This window comes from Dasypus novemcinctus, chromosome 1 (genome assembly GCF_030445035.2).
Source record: "Dasypus novemcinctus isolate mDasNov1 chromosome 1, mDasNov1.1.hap2, whole genome shotgun sequence".
NCBI classification, from domain to species: Eukaryota; Metazoa; Chordata; class Mammalia; order Cingulata; family Dasypodidae; genus Dasypus; species Dasypus novemcinctus.
Window position 1 is genome coordinate 105,388,397 of NC_080673.1, and position 24,603 is coordinate 105,412,999.

The window sequence follows — 24,603 nt, forward strand, 5'->3', positions numbered from 1 at the left end:
AAGAAAAGTGTAATTTGCATGGGTGGCTTGGATGAGGTGATTTCTACATGGGCCTGATCACACTGCTTGGAGTAAGAGTGTGCATAGGTGAAGCCCTCCTAATGTGCTACTGCCACTAGTGTTCCTAAAAACTTTACTGTCAACATTGTTGAGAGCCACAGGCTAATGGGGCGAGTAGGCTAGGCCTGGTTGTGAGACTAAGAGGTAGACAGCTGAGGAGATCATGGACAAACTTAGTGCCCATCTCTCAGCTCTTGCCTAATTCACATCCTCCTTTTCTTTATGTGCAGATGTTTCAATATGTTTCTATTCCATAGTCCAGAACAGACATTAGGTATAATGGAATGGCCTGATTGTATCTTGATTCCCAAACCAGAAAGAAATACCCCTAACTGCTTATCAGGGCAGGAGCTCTTCATGAAGGCTGATCAATACATGCTTTTTGTTAAGGGACAGGACACACTGACCCTGGGGTATGAATACCTAACTCGGGTAGCACAGACTTATCTCTCCTGTCCAATGAAAAGTGCAGCATGGGGAGTTGCCATCCCCTGACACTGACCTGAACAGTTTACCTCCCCGGGAGACAGGACATGAAGGGATTTCTTTCCCTTCTCTTTGGGACCATTTATGCTGTATAAGTAAAAACACTTATTTGCTGAAGGTCTTTGTTGTGCCCTGGCCTGTGTTCCCACGATGCATTGCATAGCAACTCACTGCACATTTACTTCAACATTAATTCAACTATCCCAGAATTTGTGCATGAATAATCATCATGGGGTGGCATAGATTACAGATAATCAGTAAAATAATTTCAGAAATAGCATAAGGCGTGTAATTTAGATTCATTAATACATCTAAATACTCACTTTGACATATGTGTAGGAATTCAGGATATAACTTGGAGTGAAAATTCTATTATGACACAAAAATTAGTTTGGGACTGTCTTGATTTATATTTATAAGATGTTTAAACAAGAAGAAATAGCAGGTATTACATTAATTATTGTTTGAGGGACATGCAGACTTTAATACCAACTTAACAGATTATATTAACAATGAATTGTTGCTTACAGAAAAAGTGTCTGCTGAAATTTCTCTGCCTTGATAGTACAGACATTTCTTCATGATTCCTGCTATATACAGATGCTCCTATCATTTTAAATTATGGAAGATTCAGGGTCATTTATATATGTATATGTATTTGTATAGGTAGATCTAATATTCAGAAAGCTACTTATTCAAAGCCTTCGTTTGTAGGATTGCATCACTAATTGGGATTTGAAGAAGTAATGTTTTTATTTTGGTAAAATAGCATGGTGGCCACTTTACCATCACCGACTAAGAGAGTTTTCCATAGACTCTCTTGCTTCTCTGTTAGCCTTGGTGGAAACTGAATATCTATTTCAGTCTCCCAAGTGTACAGTACTGTGACGCAGCTACTAGTACTAGCAGTTAACAGTACTGAGAAATTTTTCTACATTAAAATGTCAAAATTTTCACATTTGACTATATGTGCAAATAAAATTGTAATGTGTTTTAGATGAAATATCAGGTTACCACATTTACTGTTGATGGTGATATTTGACTTAGATAAATATTAATTTTCACATTTGGCCACTCCTTATTTGGTAACACTTGTATTCAGTACATCTCTGTAAGTAGGTGTATGGGAATAGATATACCAGGCAAATAGCATTCAAAAGAAAATCCAGAGTAGCAATTTAACAAATCACCTAATAAAATCTTTATACTCAGCAAATACATATTCATTTCAAGTACACATGGACTAGTCAAAAAAGTGACTGTGTTTAATGTTGTAAATAAAGCCTTAATGATTACAAAAAAATCATACAGCTTTTATTTATAATGCAGTAAAATTGTAAATAAAAATGATATCTAGGAAACTAGGAACTAAAAAGCACTATAACTTTGGGTTTAAAGTTGTGATATTAAAATATTTAAATTGAATGATATTTAAAACACTGTATGTCAAATTTTATGAGGCATAGATGAAACAATTCAGCGGGAAATTTTTAACTTTGGATATATTTTTAAGAAAACAAGAAGGATGGAAAGCATAATAAACATATATTTAGCCCAGAACTAAGAAAATAAAGCATAGAAAAGTGTGGAATAGATGTAGAAGATAGGAAATTGGTTCTGTGAAAAGAATCATAGCTAGACAACATTTTAACAAGGCAGATCAAGAAAAAAGAAAAATGTAAATACAAGAAAGAATAATTAAGAGAACTAGCCAAGGTTAAAAGAACATGCTAAAATATTAAGGCCGGAAATAAATCTGAAAGCCAGAAAAATTGAAAATATTTTTCCAAATGGCAAAATTGGTATAAGAAGAAATACATACTTGAATATACCAAAATCATTAAAGCAGCTATAAAGGTAAGAATATAATTTAAGGTGCAAACATTCTGAGATGTCTTAAGAAAAAGACTCCAGATCTAGACCTTTTTATATATATAATATCTAGCCTGTAATATCAGTCAGACTTCCAGGCATAATATCATCCCTATATTCTAAAGTTGTTCCAGAAAATACAAGTGAGAAAGCTCAGAAGTCATTTTAAACCGCTAGTAAACCTATGATCCCAAAACTTGTTGAAGACAATGGATCAGAAAAAGCGCATGCTCAGGGACATCCACAGGTATGGGATTTTCTGTTACTCCTTCAGTTACTCACTCTGGACATAAGAGACCCAGGCCGGCTTTCATCCTCCCACTCATCCTCCTAGGTGACTGGCTTTCATCCGCCTCCTCGTGGTGTCACGTTGCAAGTGGGATACTGCAACTCTAAATATCATAACCGCTTTCCAGATAAGGAAAGGGAAGAAAGACAGGGCGAGTCACATTCTTCCTCTTCATCACTAAAATAAAAGCTTGCCCAGAAACCTTTTCAGGTGATTTTGGTTAAGTCCTATTGTCTAGAATCAGATCCCAGGAGCACATATAGTCTTTAGGAGACTTGGAAAACCACAGGGTCAAGACTACTTTGATTGGCTTCCATCAGTGGTTCTCAAAACATGATCCAGGAGCCCCTATTCTAGGTCAAATCTATATTCATAAAACTAAGGTGTTGTCTTTCACTCTCATTCTTTCACAAGGATACAGTGGAGATTCCTGAGATTACATGATGTTTGATGATGTCACATGGCTAATAGGATGTGTGTTATATCTTTTTAGGTTTTAATCATTTCTCAGTTTTAATTTCTAGTATAGTAAATATAAAGAGATTTACCCTAAATAAATAAAAACTCTTTGGATCCCCAATAGTTTTTAAAAATGTAAAAGGGATCTGAGAACAAAAGGTTCGAGAACTGCTGGCTTAGACTGATCAAGATCCATGAACTTCTAAGAAGATTGCTGCTCTGAACAATTAGAGTTGTAATAGAGATGAAGATGCGAGTGTTTGGTAGGAAGTAGGGAAGTAGCTACAGAAATCTGACCAGTCCTTGTGTGATAACAAAATTATAAGGCTAATTGACCTAAAAACTTAAACAACAATTCATAAATGAATTAGTAGCAAATTGACTACAACAGTATATTAAAAATTAATGTATTATGTAATCTATCAAGTAGGTTTTAATCTGGAATGCAAAGATGATTCATGATCAGGAAATATACTAAAATAATTAAACAGATAAATAGTTTAAATGAATAAAATCACATGATTACCTCAACATACATGATAAAGTTCAAAATCAATTTTATAATAAAAATTTTCATGAAAGTATGTATGAAAGTGACCTTTTACTTGATTAAAAAGTATTTACCAAAGCATTTTAAGAAAACATCATAATAGAATTTTTTAAAGGCCAGGAACAAGATAAGGATAGCCTTTACCACTGCAACTGTACAGTATAGGTCTGGAAATACTGGCTAATGGTATAAGCTTAAAAAAGGAGAAGAAGGGGAAAGGGAAGAAAGAATAAATATGGCATAAAAAGGTAAAAGGTAAAAAGTATTTATTTTCAGATGATATGATTTTCTATGTAGAAGGTCCAACAGATTTCATAAATCATAAAAACTAATAAGAGAACTTGCTGAATACAAGATAATGCTTCAAACTTCATCAGCATTTTTCTGCTCTAATAGTTAGCAACTAGAAACTAGAACTGAGAACCCAGAAACTGATCCATATAAATTTGGGAACTTAGTGTTTTATAGAGGTAGCATTAAAAAGACAGCGGAACTGATGAGTTGTTAGTTTTATTAGCAGCAGAAAATGGAAGGGTTTAATAATAAGTAGGGAGTAGAATATTTTGAAAACTGAATATGTAGAAGAAATTCCAGAGAGTATGGGTCAGATAAAACACATAGACCTAGTTTGGAGTCAGTTATTTATATTTGCACCTCCTTTCCTGAGTAAGATAACATAGTTCCTACCTCCTAGTAGATTATCTTAACAGATGTGGGTACAGAAACTCTTTATTTAATACTGGTTTTGTTGGATAGTATATTTGGTTCAGAAATAATGAAGCATTTCTTATTTGGAAGCTCAAAAAAGATGGAGATGTATGATTCCAAAATTTCAAAGCTGTAGGCATGAATGTTCATATGGCATGAAATCTAGATCCCCTTCTGTACTCTCTACCTTTAGAAGGAAAGTGTAAGCTGACATTTGTTCTCTTTGTACTGTCATGCCATTTAGAGGGAGCTTATATGTTAATTAAGAAGGATGTATTGACAGGCAAATATTGTAAAGTGCAATCTTAGGTGACTGGCATACAAAAATTGTCAAAAAGACAAAGTACATTTTGCTTCCAGGGTACAGTCTGGTGGAATGAGGATGATATATATATCTCATTTTGTATGTTTATAATGTTTATAATGAATATATAAAGCACAATTTTCTTAGCATTATTGCTTTTGAAACTAAGCTCTTGACTCAAGTGAAGGTGCATGAAACAATACTACATTTGTTTTCCTCTTGAGAATATTAATAACTTTTTTGTAATTTGTACCCAATTACCTGACATCAATTAGCATTCATTGTAATTTTACTTCTTAGATGTGCACACGGGCCTTTAAGACAGGATATAAAATAGAAAATATCATTCTTAATTACGAGGCACATATAAACTACTTGAGGATATGAAACACAGGCACATTAAACATTATAACCATTACAAAATGACTATCAACCTATGTAGTAAAATATTTGTAACTAGAAGTAAACCAATCTAACTTAGTGAAATATATAGAGTTTTCTTCTTCCAAGTATATACAATAAGTCACATTGGGCTAACTAATGCTCTATAAATTAAGATGAGCTAAATAATTATGCATAAATAAGAATGCCTTAATTTCAATTATCAAATCATATGAGGATATATTTTCCAGATTGCAAAACTGTGTTAAGAATTTAGATATTTTTAAAAAACTGAACTTTGATTTCAATGTTGTCGTTTAAGTGTTAGCTCCTTAAAAACAGTTTGTTCTCAAGTACTTTGCATGTGCCTTGTTTATATGCATTTTTTTGCTCCAAAAATTGTTTTTAAGGAAAATCAGCATTAGCCCCAAATCTCTGTAGAAGGTCACTTTATGAATTGGTGAGATCCAATTAAAAGCAGTTCTATTTTTATACCAATTAAAGCAATACAAGCTAGTGTATCTGAAATTTGCTTAGAACAATATTTTCAGTTATTTTATGTATAATTGCTAAATGATCTTAATAAAAAATATTTCTTCTTCCACATAGATCTAGTGAGCAAGTCATAATATAGCATTGCTGATTTCAGTGATGTAAATACTCCCATAGTAGCCAATTCAAATTACCAATGGTTTAACAGAATCCTTAATATATACAATTGACACTAATGAGACAGTGTGCCTTGATTCCAGCATACCATGGTCTATATTTTAAAAGCATGTTCTTTTTCATCATCTCTAGAAGCTCTACTTCCCTTCCCACTCTACCTACTGGAGACATATATGGATATGTTTTCTTTGTAGACAATTCAAGTGTCAAAATGCCTTATTTCTCATGTTTTGTCAAAAGAAATCTACAAATGCCATCTGAAATATTTGAAGCCTTACAACCTAAGAAACCATATCAAACCACTGTTCTGTTTGTATTTAAAACAAATTTAGAATTTTGTGACAACATAGATGTAAAAGTTTCATATTTGTTAGTGAGATGATTTTGTCATTTCATTGAGACCATTTTCTTACTTTAGGCTTTATCTTCTTATTGTCTAATCAGTATCTTCCAGCCAAATTCTTTTTCTCAAATATTCTTTTTAGGTCAGCTTTAAAAAAATCCTTCACTGCTTCATAAAAACTTAGCACTCCCCTGCTGAAAAACATCTTACACTTGATTTATCTTAAATAATGCAATATGGATTATTTGTGGTAAGAACCTTAGAGTGTCAGAGCTGAATATTACACTTCATGACAGTTGTTCCGTTGATGTTTTTCATCAGACTTTGGAAATGCTGGTAGTTTTCTGGGACTCTTTGGAACAACTCTGTTAGTGCCACAAGCAGAAAATAGTGGCAATGCTTTGAGCTTGTGGGCATCCTGAAATCAGGGGGCGGGAAGTGACAATGAAAACAGTTTGACTGCCCAGCATTCCAAGCTGTTTGCCTTCCCTCCTATATGGAGCAAAAAGTTTAATACCCAGATTATTTCAGATTCCAGGAAAGATGATTAGAGGTACATTTTTAAATTACAAAGACAGTTTCACATCAATTATTTTATTAAGACCTTTGCAGTTTAGTCTCCATAAATCTTGATAGGTCATTCAGATGGAGAAGATAAGGATATAACCTGCAGTAATATAATGTGGGTGGAGGAAAAGGTGAAGATTGACAGAAAAAGGGAAGAGAAAGGAAAATGTTTTGAAAATAAATTTATGTGAAAGAGATACATTTAAACTGTTCAGCTTTGATAAGAAAAGAAGTAATAACATTTATATGCAGGATCATGGTCAGGTCAATGTAACATACATTGAAATCTCAGAGAATCAATTCCCTGAAGGAAATTTCTCAATGTGATGCATTATATTCTAAGAGTAGTAAAAGTGGGGTAAAGTTACGATCTTACTTTTATGGGTTTGAAAGTATATGCAGGAAAGCGGATTTGGCTTAACTGAAAGAATGTCCGCCTACCACATAGGAGGTCCAGGGTTCAAAACCAGGGCCTCTTGACCCATGTGGTGAACTGGTCCACACACAGTGCTGATGTGCACAAGGAGTGCCATGCCATGCAGGGGTGTCTCCCACGTAGGGGAGCCCCATGCACAAGAAGTGCACCCCTCAAGGAGAGCCGCCCCGTGTGAAAAAAGCGTAGCCTGCCCAGGACTGGCACTGCACTCACGGAGAGCTGACACAGCAAGATGACACAATAAAAAGAGACACAGGTTCCTGTTGCTGCTGACAAGAATGCAAGCAGATGAAGAACACACAACTAATGGACACAGAGAGCAGGCAACAGGGAATGGGAAAGAGAAATAAATAAAAATAAATCATTAAAAAAAAACACAAAGAAACAAAAAAAAGAAAGTATATGCAAAAATGTTTGAAAGTTGTAAACCTTTGAAAACATGAATAGTTAGAAATCATTAACAATGAGATGGGAATTTCAATTATTCTCTAGTTTCCTTGGTGATCACAGGTATGAATAAACTGCATGCCATTGACTATTTAGAGTTTATAATGTAGCAGAGGAAATAAAATAATAAGTAATGAGTTTGAATAATTGGCAGGTCATGATAAGAACTTTATAGAAGAACAAATAGACCATGAGAATTTAGAGAAAAAATGAATTTAGTTCTAGGCTGAGGGTACCTAGAAAAAATTTAGTAAATTTCTAGCTTTGAAGCATAATATTATATCCTCCATCATCTACTGTCTCTCCTATATACCACCTCCCTTTCTCTGGTCCCTAAATTGTCTAACTTTTAATTTCTAATACCTTTGTTTTGTTTTCTGTCTTTTATCCACTCTTGATAATATTGTCTTTCTTTTCTCTTTCCCTCTCTCATGAAAACACTGGCTTTTTAATTCATACTATATTCCTCCCATATTCAGTCAACTACCTCATTGTAGATACTCTACTTACTGCTATAACTCTACACAACTTACATGAATCTAATATCCATCCTCCCACATCTCACATTGTTGCTCTGTTAACATTTATTACCAATACTACTTTACACATTTTCCTTTTTTATGCAATTGCCTTTCCCTGGCCCTAATATTTTCCTTCAAAGGGAACTCAGCCAGCAACAAGAAATTAGAATAAGAAGAACAAAGTGACAAAGAGAAGATATAACACACAAGAACAACAGTTAATTAATCGCCAAGACTAGACAAAGAAGCTAAGGAATTGATTGAACCTGTCAAGATAAAATGATGACCAGACAGCAACAAAAATCTACAAACCAAACCAGTAATCAGGAAAACATGGCTGAATCCAATGAACAAACTAAAAACCAGGAAGGGGAGCAGAACTTTGCACAAGTAATTAAAGATCTCATAACATATATCAGAGACAAACTTAATGAAGTAAAGGAAGAGTTTAACAAATGAAGAAAACACTTGGAGAGGAAATTGCAGACATATTCAACAGGCTCACCCCAAGACATATACTTGTCAAATTATCCAATGTTCAAGACAAAGAGAAAATTCTAAAAGCAGCAAGAGAAAGGAAAACCATCACATACAAGGGAGGCTCCATAAGGTTAAGTGTGATTTCTCATCTGAAACCATGGAGGTAAGAAGGCAGTGGTATGATATAGTCAAGGTACTAAAAGAAAAAAATTTCCAACCAAGAATACTCTACCCAGCTAAACTAGCATTCAAAAATGATGGAGAGTTCAAAATATTCACAGATAAACAGAAAGTGAAAGCGTATGCCAACAAGAAATCCCCCTTCAAGAAATTCTAAAGGGAGTTCTGCAGGAAGAAAGGAAAAAAACAGGACAGGCAGAGTTGGAGGAGATTGTAAGAGCAACAAAAAAGACAAAAAGAGAAGAAGAAGAAAAAAAAAACAAAATATGACAAACACAAGTCCAATCAAAATATGGCTAACATAATAATTCCTTGAAAGTAATAACACTGAATGTCAATGGATTAAACTCACCTATCAAAAGATTCAGACTGGGACATTGGATAAGGAAATATGACCCATCTATATGCTGTCTACAAGAGACACATCTTAGACCCAGAGATTCTTGGAGGCTGAAAGTGAATGGTTGGAAAACAATCTTACAAGCAAACAATAACCAAAAAAAAGGCAGGAGTAGCTATATTAATATCAGACAAAATAGGCTTTAAATGTGAAACAGTTGTGAGAGACAAAGAAGGATACTACATATTAGTGAAAGGGACAATCTCTCAAGAAGAATGAACAATCATAAATATTTATGCTCCTAACAAGTGTGCCTCTAAATACATGGAGGCAAACACTGGGAAAACTAAGTGAAAGATTAGATGCATCTACAATTATAGTGGGAGATTTTAATACACCACTATCAACTCTGGATAGAACATCTCAAAAGAGAATCACTAAAGAAACAAAATATTTGAACAGTATATTAGAGGATCTGGATCTAATAGATATATACAGATCATTACACTCAAACACAGCAGTATATACATTTTTCTCAAGTGCACATGGATCATTCGCTAAGATAGACCATATGCTAGGCCACAAAGAAAGGCTTAATGAATTCAGAAAGATCGAAATCATACAAAATAACATCTCTGACCACAGTGGAGTGAAACTGGAAATCTGCAAGGGCCAGAGGCCCAGATTTCACACCAACATATGGAAATTAAACAGCACACTCTTAGAAAAACAGTGGGCCAAAGAAGAAATCTCAAAAGAAATCAATAACTACCTTGAAACAAATGATAATGATAACACAACATACCAAAACTTATGGGATGCAGCAAAAGCAGTACTGAGAGGGAAATTTATAGACATAAATTCATACATCAAAAAAGAAGAAAGAGCAAAAATTGAAGAACTAACTGCATATTTGGAGGAATTAGTAAAAAAACAACAAAGTAATCCCAAAGGAAGAAGAAAGAAAGAACAAAGATAAGAACAGAACTAAATGAAATAGAAAATAAGAAAGCACTTGAAAAGATAAACAAGACCAAGAGCTGGTTCTTTGAGAAGATCAATAAAATTGACAAACCCTTAGCGAGACTAACAAAGAAAAAAAGAGAAGATGCAAATACAGAAAATAAGAAATGACAAAGGAGATATCACCACTGACCCCACAGAAATAAAGACTATCATAAGAGGATACTTTGAAAAACTATATTCCAACAAAAATACAATTCAGAGGATATGGACAAATTCCTAGAAACACATAAGCAGCCTATATTGGTGAAAGAAGAAATTGATGATCTCAACAAACCAATCACAAGTAAAGAGAATCAGTCATTAAAAACCTCCCAACTAAGAAGTGCCCAGGGTCAGACGGCTTCACAGGTGAATTCTACAAAACATTCCGGAAAGAACACCAATCCTGCTGAAACTCTTCCAAAAAATCAAAACAGAAGGAACATTGCTTAACTCATTCTATGATGCCAACATTACCCTAGTACCAAAGCCAAACAAAGACACCACAAGAAAGGAAAATTACAGACCAATTTCTCTAACGAACCTAGACGCAAAAATACTTAACAAAATACTTGCTAATTGTATTCAACAACACATTAAACGAATTATACACCACGACCAAGTGAGATTCATTTCAGCTATGCAAGGATGGTTCAACATAAGAAAATCAATCAATGTAATACACCATATAAACAGATTGAAGGAAAAAAAATCACATGATTGTATCTATAGATGCACAAAAAGCATTTGACAAAATACAGCACCCTTTCTTGATAAAAACACTCCAAAAGATCAGAATACAAGGAAATTTTTTGAACATGATAAAGAGTATATATGAAAAACCCACAGTCAATATCATTTACAATGGAGAAATCCTAAAATCCTTCCCTCTAAATTCAGGAAAAAGACAAGGATGCCCACTCTCTCCCCTTCTATTTAACATTGTCTTAGAAGTACTTGCTTGAGCACTGAGGCAAGAACCAGATATAAAAGGCATTCAAATTGGAAAGGAAGAAGCAAAATTTCATTATTTGCAGATGACATGATCCTATACATAGAAAACCCTGAGAAGTCTACAACAAAGCTTCTAGAACTCATAAATGAGTTTAGTAAAGTTGCAGGTTATAAGATCAACGTGCAAAAATCAGTAGCATTTCTATACACCAATAATGAGCAAGATCAGGAGGAAATCAAGAAACAAATACCATTTACAATAGTAAATAAAAAAATCAAATATTTAGGAATAAATTTAACTAAAGATGTAAGAAACTTATACACAGAGAACTACACAAGACTGTTCAAGGAAATCAAAGAAGACCTAAATAAATGGAAGAATATTCCCTGTTCATGGATAGGAAGACTAAATATTATTAAGATGTCTATCCTACCAAAACTGATCTACACATTCAATGCAATCCCAATAAAAATCAACACAGCCTTCTCTAAGGAACTAGAGAAACTAACTGTGAAATTTATTTGGAAAGGAAAGAGGCCCCAAATAGCCAAAGACATATTGAAAAAGAAAAACGAAATTGGAGGAATCACACTACCTGACTTCAAAACATACTACAAAGCTACAGTAGTGAAAACAGCATGGTAATGGCGTAAGGAGAGACACACAGACCAATGGAATCGAATTGAAAGTTCTGATATAGAACCTCATATATATAGCCATATAATATTCGATAAAGCCACCAAACCCTCTCAACTGGGAGAGAATGGCCTATTCAACAAATAGTGCCTGTAGAACTGGATATCCATATGTAGAAGAATGAAAGAGGATTGCCATTTCACACCTTATACAAAGATCAACTCAAGATGGATCAAAGACCTAAATATAAGACCCAAGCCCATAAAGACTTTGGAAAGCAGTGTAGGGAAACATCTACAAGATCTTGTAATAGGAAATGGCTTCATGAACATCACACCAAAAGCACAAGCAGCAAAAGAGCAAATAGATAAATGGGACTTCCTCAAAATTAAAGCCTTCTGCACCTCAAAGGAGTTTGTCAAGAAAGTAAAAAGGGAGCCTACATAATGGGAGAAAATATTTGGCAATCATATATCTGATAAGAGACTTATAACTTGCATATATAAAGAATTCCTATATCTTGAAAATAAAAAGATAAACAACCCATTTAAAAAATGGGAAAAAGATTTAAACAGACACTTCTCCAAAGAAGAACTACAAATGGCTAAAAAGCACATGAGAAAATGCTCCAAATCTTTGGCTATCAGGGAAATGCAAATCAAAACTATAATGAGATACCATCTTACTCCCATAAGATTGGCAGCTATGAAAAAAACCAGAAGAATACAAATGCTGGAGAGGATGTGAAGAAAGGGGAACACTCATCCACTGCTGGTGGGAATGCAGAAGGATCCAACCATTCTGGAGGACAGTTTGGCGGTTTCTCAAAAAACTAACCATAGATTTGCCATATGACCCAGCAATTCCACTGCTGGGTATATACCCAGCAGAACTGAAAACAAGGACACAAACTGATATATGTACACCAATGTTCATATCAGCATTGTTCACTATCGCCAAAAGTTGGAATCAACCCAAATGCCCATCAACAGATGAGTGGATCAGTAAAATGTGGTGTATACATACAATGGAATACTACTCAGCTTTAAGAACAAATACAGTACAAACACATGTGATAACATGGATGAATCTTGAGAACCTTATGTTGAGTGAAGCAACCCAGGCATTGAAGGACAAATACTACATGACCTCAATGGTATGAAATAAGTAAACCAAGCTGCCTCAGAGAGCTAGCAACTGGAAGATGGGCTTACAGGAAATTGGGGGGTAGAGGAAGGATGTAAGCTGACATCTACATGGATGAAATCTATGATAAGCTGGAGGTAAGTGTATGTACAAGGAAGGGATAAAATGGGGGCATAGGATTACCTTTGGGTGGGGCTTTGCGGGCTTGAAGGGGGCTAGGAATGGGCGGATGGGTAATATTGCCCAAGAAATTGGGGGGAGGGTGGGGCAACATATGAACATAGGAGATTGTCAAGTGTTAGTTGAGAGTATAATGCTGAGAAAACATTTTCAAAATATAATTAGGAAAGTTACCTGTTTAAGATACTTAAAGGGGATAATCTGATGTAGGACAGACTCCTAGAGAATATGTGAATGCTCATTTTGCCAGAGTGTGTTATACCATTGGGTAGAGACCCATATAATGAGAATGAAAGTATACCCACATCCTGGGGAGGACTAATGCCATCAAATAGAGGGAACTGTATCTCTCAAGAGAAATGGTGCCTCCCAGGGCATTAGGGCAGTTGAGCAAGTCAAGCCCTCAACACTGTTGCAAGTATCTCTGAACATGGCTCCTCAAGAAATGAAGATTGACTGTCACTGTGGGCCCCAAGGGGAGGGGGAAATAGATATTGAATAGATGGAACCAACATAACTGTGAGGGCAATAGAAGTGTTTCACAAGAGTACACAAGGATGGATATAAAACATGTAATATTACACCAAAAACATATAGAGGCCGACAGACTAATAATGTAAACATAATATAAAACATAGGATAACTAAAAATTTAGAAAATTGTATAACCTAAAGTATAAACCACAATGTAAACACAAATGTTGCCTTGTTTGAAAGCTATTGTCTCAATATCTGTACATCAGTTTCAGTAAATATGGCATGAATACATTAAAAGATTATTGCTGTGGAAGGGAAAAGGTTTTATATTGGATAAGTGGGAGTACTGTATATTGTATATATGAATTACTGTGATCTAAGGCTCTTGTGAAGAGAAGCTAATAATTAGGAAAAAAGAAAAGAAAAAGATAGGATGTAGAATTTTTCCAAATCAATATATATTCTATATCTAACCTTTAAACTCATCGTTATATTCCATTTTACTATTAACAGAACCTGTCATTATATTGGGCTTCACTTTTCAGGAAGTTTTGGATCACAGAGTGGTTCAACAATGGCAGCGGAGGAATACTGGTATGGGATGTTACTGACAGGGGACATATGGTTGACAGGGAGTTGTTATACAGGGCATGTGTCTGGGGTGCATAGAAATTTTGGATATACTCATAGTGGAAACAATTAAAAACAACAGCTAGGGGGTGCTGGGTTCCTGGCCAAGGGGGCTCTGTCGTGGTCCCTACGGGAGCAGTGGCAGTCCCCCAGGTGCAATGGCAAGGACCAGGAAGGAATGAGGGTCCAACAGTGAGCCCCTGATACTAATGACTATGCTTGTGAGCCTATACACCTGAAATAAGAACAAGGCCTAGAGCAGCACTGTTCCTAAGAGTTCCCTCCTGACAGCCTCCATGTTACTCAAATGTGGCCAGTCTTGAAGCCAAACTCAGCATGTAAATGCACTGCCTTCCCCCCAACATGGGACATGACACCCGGGGATGAGCCTCCCTGGCACCGAGGGATCACTACCAAGTACCAGCTGATGATGTAACTAGAAAATGACCTTGAATTAAAGGTTCAACGTGGACCAGCAGAATATCCCTGTCTACATATTATAACAGGAGTTAAAAATGCTTTTTGACCTAAATTACGGGGGAAATGGAAAGGACAAATGAGTTTATATGACTATGAGTCTCTAAAAAAGAATCTGGAGGTTTTCAGAAGTATTGCCCTTATGCACACCTGAGTAGAGTCTCAGAGACAGATAAAGTAGATACAACCCCAGGTATTGGTTCTTTTGAGGGCTAAAGAGACCCACAGGTTTTATGGTCATGGCTGATGGAGTTCACTGCCGTGTCAGTTGGCCCTTCTTTGGAGTTCGTGTTTCTGCGTGATGGAGCTGGACTCAGATGTGATCTCTTTTCACAAGCCTTTCCTGTTACTTTACTGGAATTGTAGTTGGTTCTGGGGTTTAAGATATATCTAGGAGATCTGAATCTCTAGACTGACAATATGATAGCCAGGCCCTGAGCCTCAACAGACTTCAGCACCTACACTCTGGTTTATTGGACTTACCCCACTCAGCTAACGTGGAGTTGAAGAGTGTCAACCACCACACCATGGAGTCAAGAGTGCCTACAACTGAAAGCAGGAGGATTGCACCCAGTATCCATGTGGAATCTAAGCCCCCTCTTGACAGAGATGTGGAATGGACATAACCAATCCAAGGTCCACAGGAAGGAGGAATACAGTAAAGATTAGAGTGGACTTACTGATATTCTATTCATGAACTATTGTGGTTAGTAATCGAGAAAATGTGGCATTGGTGTGGAAAAAGTGGCCATGGTGGCTGCTGGATGCAGGGAATGGGAAGAAGAGATGAGATGTGGAGGCATTTTCGGGACTTGGTGTTGTCCTGGGTGGTGCTGCGGGGACAATTACCGGACATTGTAGATCCTCCCATGGCCCACTGGATGGAACATGGGAGAGTATGGGCTATGATGTGGACCATTGACCATGAGGTGCAGTGATGCCCAGAGATGTACTCACCAAATGAAATGGATGTGTCATGATGATGGGGAGAGTGTTGCTGTGGGGGGAGTGGTGGGGTGGGTGCGGTGGGGGTGAATGGGGACCTCATATTTTTTTAATGTAATATTTTTTAAAAATGAATTTAAAAAATAAAATTAATTAAAAAAAAAAAGAAATAAACAAATAAGCCAGGAAAAAAAAAAAGATACTGGGGAGTGGATGTGGCTCAAGCAGTTGAGCTCCTGCTTCCCACAGGAAGGCCCCAGTTTTGGTACCCCATGCCTCTAAAAAAACAAACAAACAAACAAAACAAACAAATAACAAGCATAAAAATGAAAACACCAACTCGGGAGTTAATGTGGCTCAGTGGTTGAGTGCTGGCTTCCCACATATGAGGTCCTGGGTTCAACCCCCAGCCCCAGTAACATTAAAAAAAAAAAATCTGGGCCCTATAGGGGAGATAGCTGGGGGCAGGGGCATTCTGAACATAGATCTCTTTCTTTGTTTAATGTTCATTTATTAATAGAAGTTTATTGATTGTCCTATTAAATATTAGACACTGTGTTAGATGCTGGAAGGAAGAATGAATAAACCATGGCCTCTGCCTTCGAAGAAAGAATGGTAACTGTAAAGATGGTGAATGCAATTTATCTTTTACCCTTTCCTTTGATAGTCTAAATAATTTTAAAAACTGAAAACTGTATTTAACCCAGTCAGGGTTTTTAAATGGGGGTGATAACATAGAAGGGACTGAAGTTGCAAATTAATAAATCAGAGCACATAGCATGGTATTATGATAGAATGAGGATGAGCCCAGGGATGTGCTTTATTATTTATTTTTAATGCCAATAAAACTCTTGATCTTCAGCACCAATGCTGTGGTGTACCTAGCGCACTTGTCATATCTTAAAAACCCCTCTCTCTGACAAAGTTGAGTAATAATTATGTAATAATTAATAATAATCATTATTTTGTTCATCTCTACAAATAAAAGGATTTAAAAAGAGAATTGCTTTCAATTTTAATGGTATTATTCAAGTTCCTTAAAATATTTCAGGTGTGAACTAAAATTGCTCTTAACCAATTGCATTAGTTTCCTTTTGATGCTGTAACAAATTACATAAATTTAGAGACTTAAAAGAACATCAATTTATTATTTTACAATCTGGAGGTCAGAAGTCCAAAATAGATCTTCTGGGGCTCAAATCAATGTGTTGTCAAGACCAATTCATTCTGGAGGCTTGAAAGGGGAATTTTTTCCTTGCCTTTTCCAGTTCCTAGAAGTTGTCCTTATTTCTTCTATAAATCCAGTAACAATATTGTTCTGACCTCTACTTCTCTTTTCATGCTTTCTCTTACTCTCTTGCCTCCTTCTTTTACTTATTAAATAATAACTAGAATAACCTGGATATGTCCTCATCTCAAGATCCTGAACTTATATCTGCAAAGTACTATTTGCTGTGTAAGGTAATATTTATTCACAGAATTTGGAGATTAGGATGAGGACATCTTTGAAGGGCCCCTATTCAGTTTACTGTGTTTATCAAAAATATTATGCCTTTTAGTTTGCCCTTTGTTTCACCACTCTACATTTTAAGCACAAATTATAAACTCCAAATGCTTATAGGAATTGACAGACTTGATGGAATTGAAGTTCTGTTTCTTGTCTTTACAATCACTGTGCTCTATCATTTATTTATAATCTAACACTTGTCATATCTTAAATGTTTATCTCAAATCTAATGGATTAACACAGGGTTCTTCATAAGCGTTAGAGAAATGACCTGCACCAAAAGCAAGCTTGAGAAATTTTGAAGTATTATGAATTTACACTTGAAACGAATAGTTGAATCCTCATTTACCAGTCAGTTGTATAATTGGAAGTTGTCTGAAATAACTGCCAGGAGTGATGGAGTTGGACTCAGATGTGATCTTTGTTCACAAGCCTCTCCTGTCACTTTTAGTGGGCCTGTGGTTGGCACTGGGGTTTAGTATATACTCAGGGGACCTGAAACTCTAGACTGTCCATGTGATAGCCAGGCCCTGAGCCTCAAACAGCCTTGCAACTCCTACCCTCTGGTTTATTGGACTTACCCCAGGCAGCTAACAGGGAGGTGAAGAAGATCAACCACCACACCAGGGAGCCAAGGGTGCCTACAACTGCAAGGGAGAATTGCATCCATCATCCAAGTGGACTCTAAGCACCCTCTCAATAGAGGTGGAGTGGACATAACCATCCCAGGGTCCATAGGATGGAGGAATAGAATATGGATTAGAGTGGACTTACTGATATTCTATTCTGGAACTATTGTGATTAGTAATGGAAGTAAATGTAACATTGAGATGGAGAAAGTGGCCATGGTAGCTGCTGAGGGTGGGGAGAGGGAAGAAGAGATGTGATGTGGGGGCATTTTCAGGACTTGGAGTTGTCCTGGGTGGTACTGCAGGGACAGTCACTGGACATTGCATGTCCTCCCATGGCCCACTGGGTAGACTGGGGGAGAGTGTAAACTATAATGTGGGCCATTGACCATGTGGTGCTGCAGTGCTCAGAAGTGCAATGAATGTCCCATAATGATGGAGGAAGTTGTTGTTATGGGAGGAGTGGAGTAAAGGGGGTGGGGGGGTATATGGGGACCTCATATTTTTTGGAGGTAACATTAAAAAAAATAAAGACAAAGAAATTTAAAAAAAAGATAAGTAATAAAAATGTGCAAAAGTGAAACTTATTAGTACATTAATAAAACTCAACAGCAATCGCAGCAATTGTTTAAGAAAGACTGTTAAAGATTTTTTTTGTCATGGTGGAGCAACTTACTAGCAACTTCATTTAGAGTCTCTAGTGCGTGGTGATAAAGACCAAACCAACATATATTCTTTTTGGCCTGTACCAAAGGGGAACAGTTCCTGCTGCCCCACCCTTGGTTTGTCACTGAATCAGCAATTTCTTATGGGCATATTTTTTTTCAATTTGTGTTTACACTATCAAAGTCTAATCCAGGTATTTCACATATGGCCAGTTGTGCAAGGTCAATGCATTCCTAAAAATCACTATGCAAAATCATGTAATCAAAGTCCATGGGAAAATGGGGTTAGTAATTCAATACTCAAAAACTTCTTCAGTGGCAAATAAAAAAGAGATAAGAATCTAAAAAAATGTTAACATAGTTTTGCACATTTTAAATGGTTGAGAAATGAATAAATTCTACTATATGGCACTATATAAATACTGCAATATGCCACTTTCCCTTGAAATAGACCTGAAGTCTACTTGGAAATGGAACTTAAAAGAGTTGCAGCTTATGAATTACTGTGAAGTGGTGAAAGGAAGGTTAACTAATCAGTCAGAAAGTTGTAATGCCAGATGTGGATGGGTGTGGTTCATAATACATTTGGTGAACTGAGGTAACTGGTAGATGTTTGAAGTGTGTGCATGTGTTTATTGTTGTGTATTTCCATGTGGCTTGGTTCAGCAAGGTGCAGTTTTCTGCCTTCTCCTGAATTTCTCACTGATGAAATTCAGCATAAGCAAATACAAAATTCATATTATATTCGAATTGTTCCCCTAAGATGTCACTCATATTGGAAGAAATTTGCATTTTCAAAATGAGTGTGGTAGCATAACTGACTGTAATGTCACTTCAGCTATGGGAGACAATGTAAGGAAATAGAAAATGCTGTTTTCTACCCTACACATTAGAGAAAAGGCTGGGACTGGGAGACCAAATGTTTTCATGCCAAATACATAGCCCTTGTGGCAACACTCCTCTCCCTAAATATGTGGGCTTCACTAACAGATTCAAACACTTTTCCCTGGTGGTCCCTAACTTGACCTCAAAATATTTCTGAAGACAACTTTCCAGAGAGACACACTGCCAATCAACTGGAGTTGGCATCAAGAGATGGAAAATTTTTTGCCAGTTTGATAGAGGAAAATACTTGGGTTCTGAAGTCATTTTGACTGGGTTCGAATCTTGGCTGTTAGTTCTTACTTTTACATTGTGAGTCTTAAAGAGCTACTACAGTCTTTCAGCCTGTTTTCTCTCAACTATAGACCTGACAAATAATGCCTATCTCAAAATATTACCTTGAAAATGAAATGACCATGTAGACAGAGTAACTAATACAGTTCCTTCATTTGTCTGCCTTGGCTAAGCAAAGAAGCAGGGAAACAAATCCAGCTTGAATTTGGATTGGGGTTAGAGGGTGAGATGGAAGCACACCAACCAAAATGACTGTCTTTCTTTAGGGCTGCATGTTTTCCTGTGCCCTGTGCATGAAGGCAGACCAAACCCCAGACACATGGAACGTGCTGCTTGGTTCACACTGCAATCTTGAGCAAGATCCAGATCCATGGAATTTTTTTTATCACTTCTTGTCCTCTGCCCTAGCCACCAGCCAACATCCTGTAGAACTAAGCTCTGCACAAAATATATTGGCTGCTCTTCATGGCAGGCTGGTATATGTGAGATGGATTTTAAAGATAAACCCAAAGATAAAGATGCCAAAGAAGAAAGCTTAGTCCTTTTTCCTCTGGAAAACGTAGATGATTTATGATATTGACTCAGGCACACTGATGTTAAGATGAAAGGGCATTGTTGTTTCTTTAAAGTATCACAAAAAGCTAAGCACAGGCACAGGAAGTTCTTGCTTATTTTATTCAAAAAAAAAATGATGAGACAGCTAGGCATTAAAATAGCTCTAAATGATGCTGATGAAAAGCAAGCTGTATTTTTTTTCAGCTAATAAATAGAGGCCATTTATTGCAATTTGGCACAAAGGTAAGTACTGTTGCTCTAAGCTGTAAATTGACCAGCTATAATTTTTGCTATCAAAGCCTCCACATTCTAAAGCTTTAGCCATCATTTCAGAGGCAGAGACCCTCTTCGTTTGTATTATAATCTTTTGACAAGAAGATTCATGCCCATAAACATATGGACAATAATAGAGCTACCCAGGACAGATGAAATGGGAGTGTTGGCAGAGCATGGAGCTGTTTCTGCCATGACTGTGCCAGTTGCATGATCCTACTGGAATCTGCTTGTTGGCTGGGACATCATTTCACTTCAGAGGAATTGAATACCAGCGAGGTTTCTTGTTTTGGTATAAAACTAGAAGTGCTGAGCTAAAGTCAAATAAAAGTCAAAGCTCCAGGAAAGTATAAGACGAAATTATTTCTGCTTCTAACTAATGCTAAAGTTATACAGATTCATGTCAAACTTAACCTAAGTTTAAACTGAATAAGAAAGCATACATATTTTGATTTGGTAAGAATAGAGTAATAAAAATTAATACTGATGAAGAATTTCACACATTACTATTTTAATTATTTTACAGTGAAAGTGCTGATTTTCACTTAAACCAGTAAATTATATCACTTGGGATGAAGGCAATACAGTGTCACTAAATGATTTTTCAGCCAGACAAAATGTTGGGGATTGTGTGTCTGATGCTGTTCTAGTCAGTTGAATTAATAGCTCATAAGAAAAGCTGTGCACCCTTTTCTGCTTAACCAGTTAAGGGGAAGAAATTCACCTGGAAACTGGTGTTTCTATTTTAATAAATCTCAAGAAATGCACTATTTGTCTATCCCAATGACTGCCTGAGAATCTCATTTTCCTGTATCAGTGGGAGCAGGTATGATGGAAAGCAGTAGGTAGCCTTGTGGTGTGTCAAGCTTGCACCAGTGTCCAATGAAATTGACTTCCTGCTGGAAGACGTCACTTATTTTGGCATTATCTAGACTACCCACCTAAACCCAGTTGACTTGCCATCTGCTCCACAGTGAAACTGGCACAGTCTCGAAGAGAAAACATACTGTCAGCCCATATAATGGCCTTTGGGTTGGAAAGCCAATTGACCATGATAAATTATGCTGATTAAGTGTTGATGTTAAAATTAAGATTGCAAGGCCAGAAAAGTGTTTGACGCTAAATCTAGTTTATTCTGAAATTTTATGCTGAATTTTTGCTATATTTTCAGAATTTACGTTTACATTAAAAACTATAGATATTTGAGACTAATAAATCGTGTTTATGAAATAATTATGTGCTACCAGGTTTTGAAATGGAATAGTAATTTTGTAGTTTTCTACACACTACACATATACCACATTTATGTTTGTATTTACCATACTACAACTTAAATTCTAAGATATTGTCCTGACAGTTAATTATTCCTCTCCTAAAAGAAAATGCCCACTGTAGTTATGTCCATCAACTCACATCAGTGTATTCTTCTCAATATGGTTCTCTTTCAAAGGACCCTCCATGTCTTCACTGGCAGCACAGGGAGGACAAAATGAGTTTGGCAATTATCACTTTTGTTTAAACCTACATAGAATGATTCCCAGGAACATCACAGGCTGTAATTTGTTGACATTTGGATTCTGCAGTCACCAGAGTCATAGTTTATTTCAAGGTGTCTGTTATGCACCTCTCTGTGATATACTATTGCATCTCCCTCTCTTTTTTAAAGTCTTTATCCATTATATACTTCATATACACTGAAGATCAGGTTTTATACTGTTTCTCTCATGTTTAAAATTAGTAACATTAGTTTCTTTGTGACTTTTGTAATGAACCCATTCTTCATCTAAATGATAGGTGAACCCATGTTTGGGCCAGGATACAGCTTTAATCTGTATAGCAGTAGAGATACAAATGTCAAGTCTTAATGGGCTTTGGTCAGACACAGACAGGTGCACCAATCAACCCCATAGTGAGAAGGCTATAACTTTGAGATATGTTATGAACTTGTTGGCTTCAACTTCATCAATCGTGGGAAACACAAAGCAATTAGATTTGACACTGATAGACCCTCATACTCAAAATGCTATGGGTAGGGGCCTCACCTACCAACTGCTTTCCAGACAAGATTTCTAAACTATTTGTCTAAAAATTCTGGCTCCCTAAAGAGTGAAGGTATCCCAATTAAACTCAAGCAAGGGGCTATTTTAATTCTAAATTGGAGCTTTATTCTGGGTAAGAGGGCAAAATGGACTTTAGATCAGGCAGTGAGATTTTCCTTACCTTCTGCACTTGTGATTTTCAGATAAAGCAAGCAGAAATTTGTAAAAACTCAAGGAAGTGTGGCTTGGCAATTTGTTAACTTGCTCTTCTATCTCTGAACTTTGTGTTCCTGTTATCCAAGGAGTGTGAAATATTTCATGCTTGTTTTGTGTTTATTAATCCACAGTTATTTTTATTTCTTTTTATTACAGAAAATTTTGCTAATGCATATTAGCATATTTACTTACATATGATATTGATATGGTTTGGAAAGAAGGTAAAACAAGGCAGAAAAAAACCCTTGGTTATTATTAAAGTTATGCACATAAGAAGTATTTCAATTTAGGCATTACTATGAAGTTAATTTAATTAATTTATACCTTAAAATGTATTTTAATAATTATGGCTCTTAAACATTTAAAAACATCTATTTAAAAAAAACTCTAATCTTAAGAATTACTTTATTTTGTTATTTGCACATAAAATTCTTCACCTAATATAAATCCTTTACAGATGATTCAAAATTGGTTCTAATGTCTTATTTATTAATCTATCTTTATCATTTCTATAAATTAATTCTTTGAATGTTTTTTTTCCCTGATATGTACTTTTCTGCTATAAAATTAAAGTCCAATTCAAAGTTGTTTATTGATTATTTAACATGTTTGGGTCAAAGTTTATAATGATGAAAATTCTTTAGGATAACCTGATATCTGCTTTACTGCAAAATTGATATTTGATATCTGCTTCTATTGAAACATTCAAAAAGAATCCAAGTCAATTTAAATTATTGTACTTCCAAGATCAACTTAAGAAAAGATATCAAGGCAAAAAATACTCTTCCTCAGCATATTTTTCCTCACAGGATGAAATTCCTGATAGCAGACATGGTCTCCTTCATTTGCTTTCTGTGGCAGCCAATAAAAAGAAAACTCATTTGCACCCCAGGCAGGAACATCTATCTGTCCTGTCTCTGCCCAAAACTATTATATTGGTAGGTTTAAGTTTGACTGCATATAGTTTCTATTTGGTACCAATATAAACAAGATAGAAGTTTATTAATTTCTCATATAAAAGAAGCCTTCATTAGTTCTGGGTTTCTGCTCCTAGCATAGATAATGATACCATCTTAGCATCATTACAATTTAATTTCAAGCCCAAAGAGGAAGAAAACAAAAAAGCAGAAAGGGAGTCTCTTCCAGATGAATTATCCACTAATTAAACAACCTGCATGGAAGTTCTATAGTCTTCATCTTTATCTTATGATCTGATTAGCAGAACTGAGCAACAGGACCAAACTGTCTAAGAGAGAAGCTAAGAAATATAATCTTTAATTTTTTCAGTGTGGTAATGTGTCCTTCTAAAAACTTGAGTTCTGTTATGGCCTTCTCTGAGCTCCCTTGCTTTCTCTTCCATCTGTGGTTTCCTCTCAGCTTCTGGGCATTTCTCCCTGTTTCATGGACTTGTCAATTCTAATTGATAAAGGACTCCAGTGGGAAGATTGAGAGCCACACTAGCCTAGGCCTTTTGGGGGTAATCTACAAAAAGGGCCCATAATTGACTCTATCTGATCTCATCAAGGTTTCACAATAGGTTCACACTCACAGGAATGGGCCAATTTAAGAACATAATTTTCTGAGGTCACAAAATGACTCAGACTATCACAAATACACATAACGCAAAAGGGTTGAAAAGGAAATCAATATGGTGAGAAAGACCATTTCCTACAGGGAGACCAGGAAGGCATATCCAAGGAGTGTTACTTAAATAGATGGAATGCAGTAAAGAGGCAACACTGTGTGAAAATGCTAAGTAAGTGCTTTTTAGGTAGAGGAATATCAAATACAAAGGTATTGAGGTGGGTACAAGTTGGTTGGGTCTTAGGAACAACTATAGAAGAATAAGTTAGGAAGTGGTTAAAAGATGAAATCATAGAGATAAGTTGAGGTCAGATAATGTAAGACATTTTAGGAAATGGTAAGGACTTTGAAATTTTTTCTAAGTGTATGGGAAGCCATTGGATAATTTTAAAAAAAGGAGTGATGCAATAAACTCTG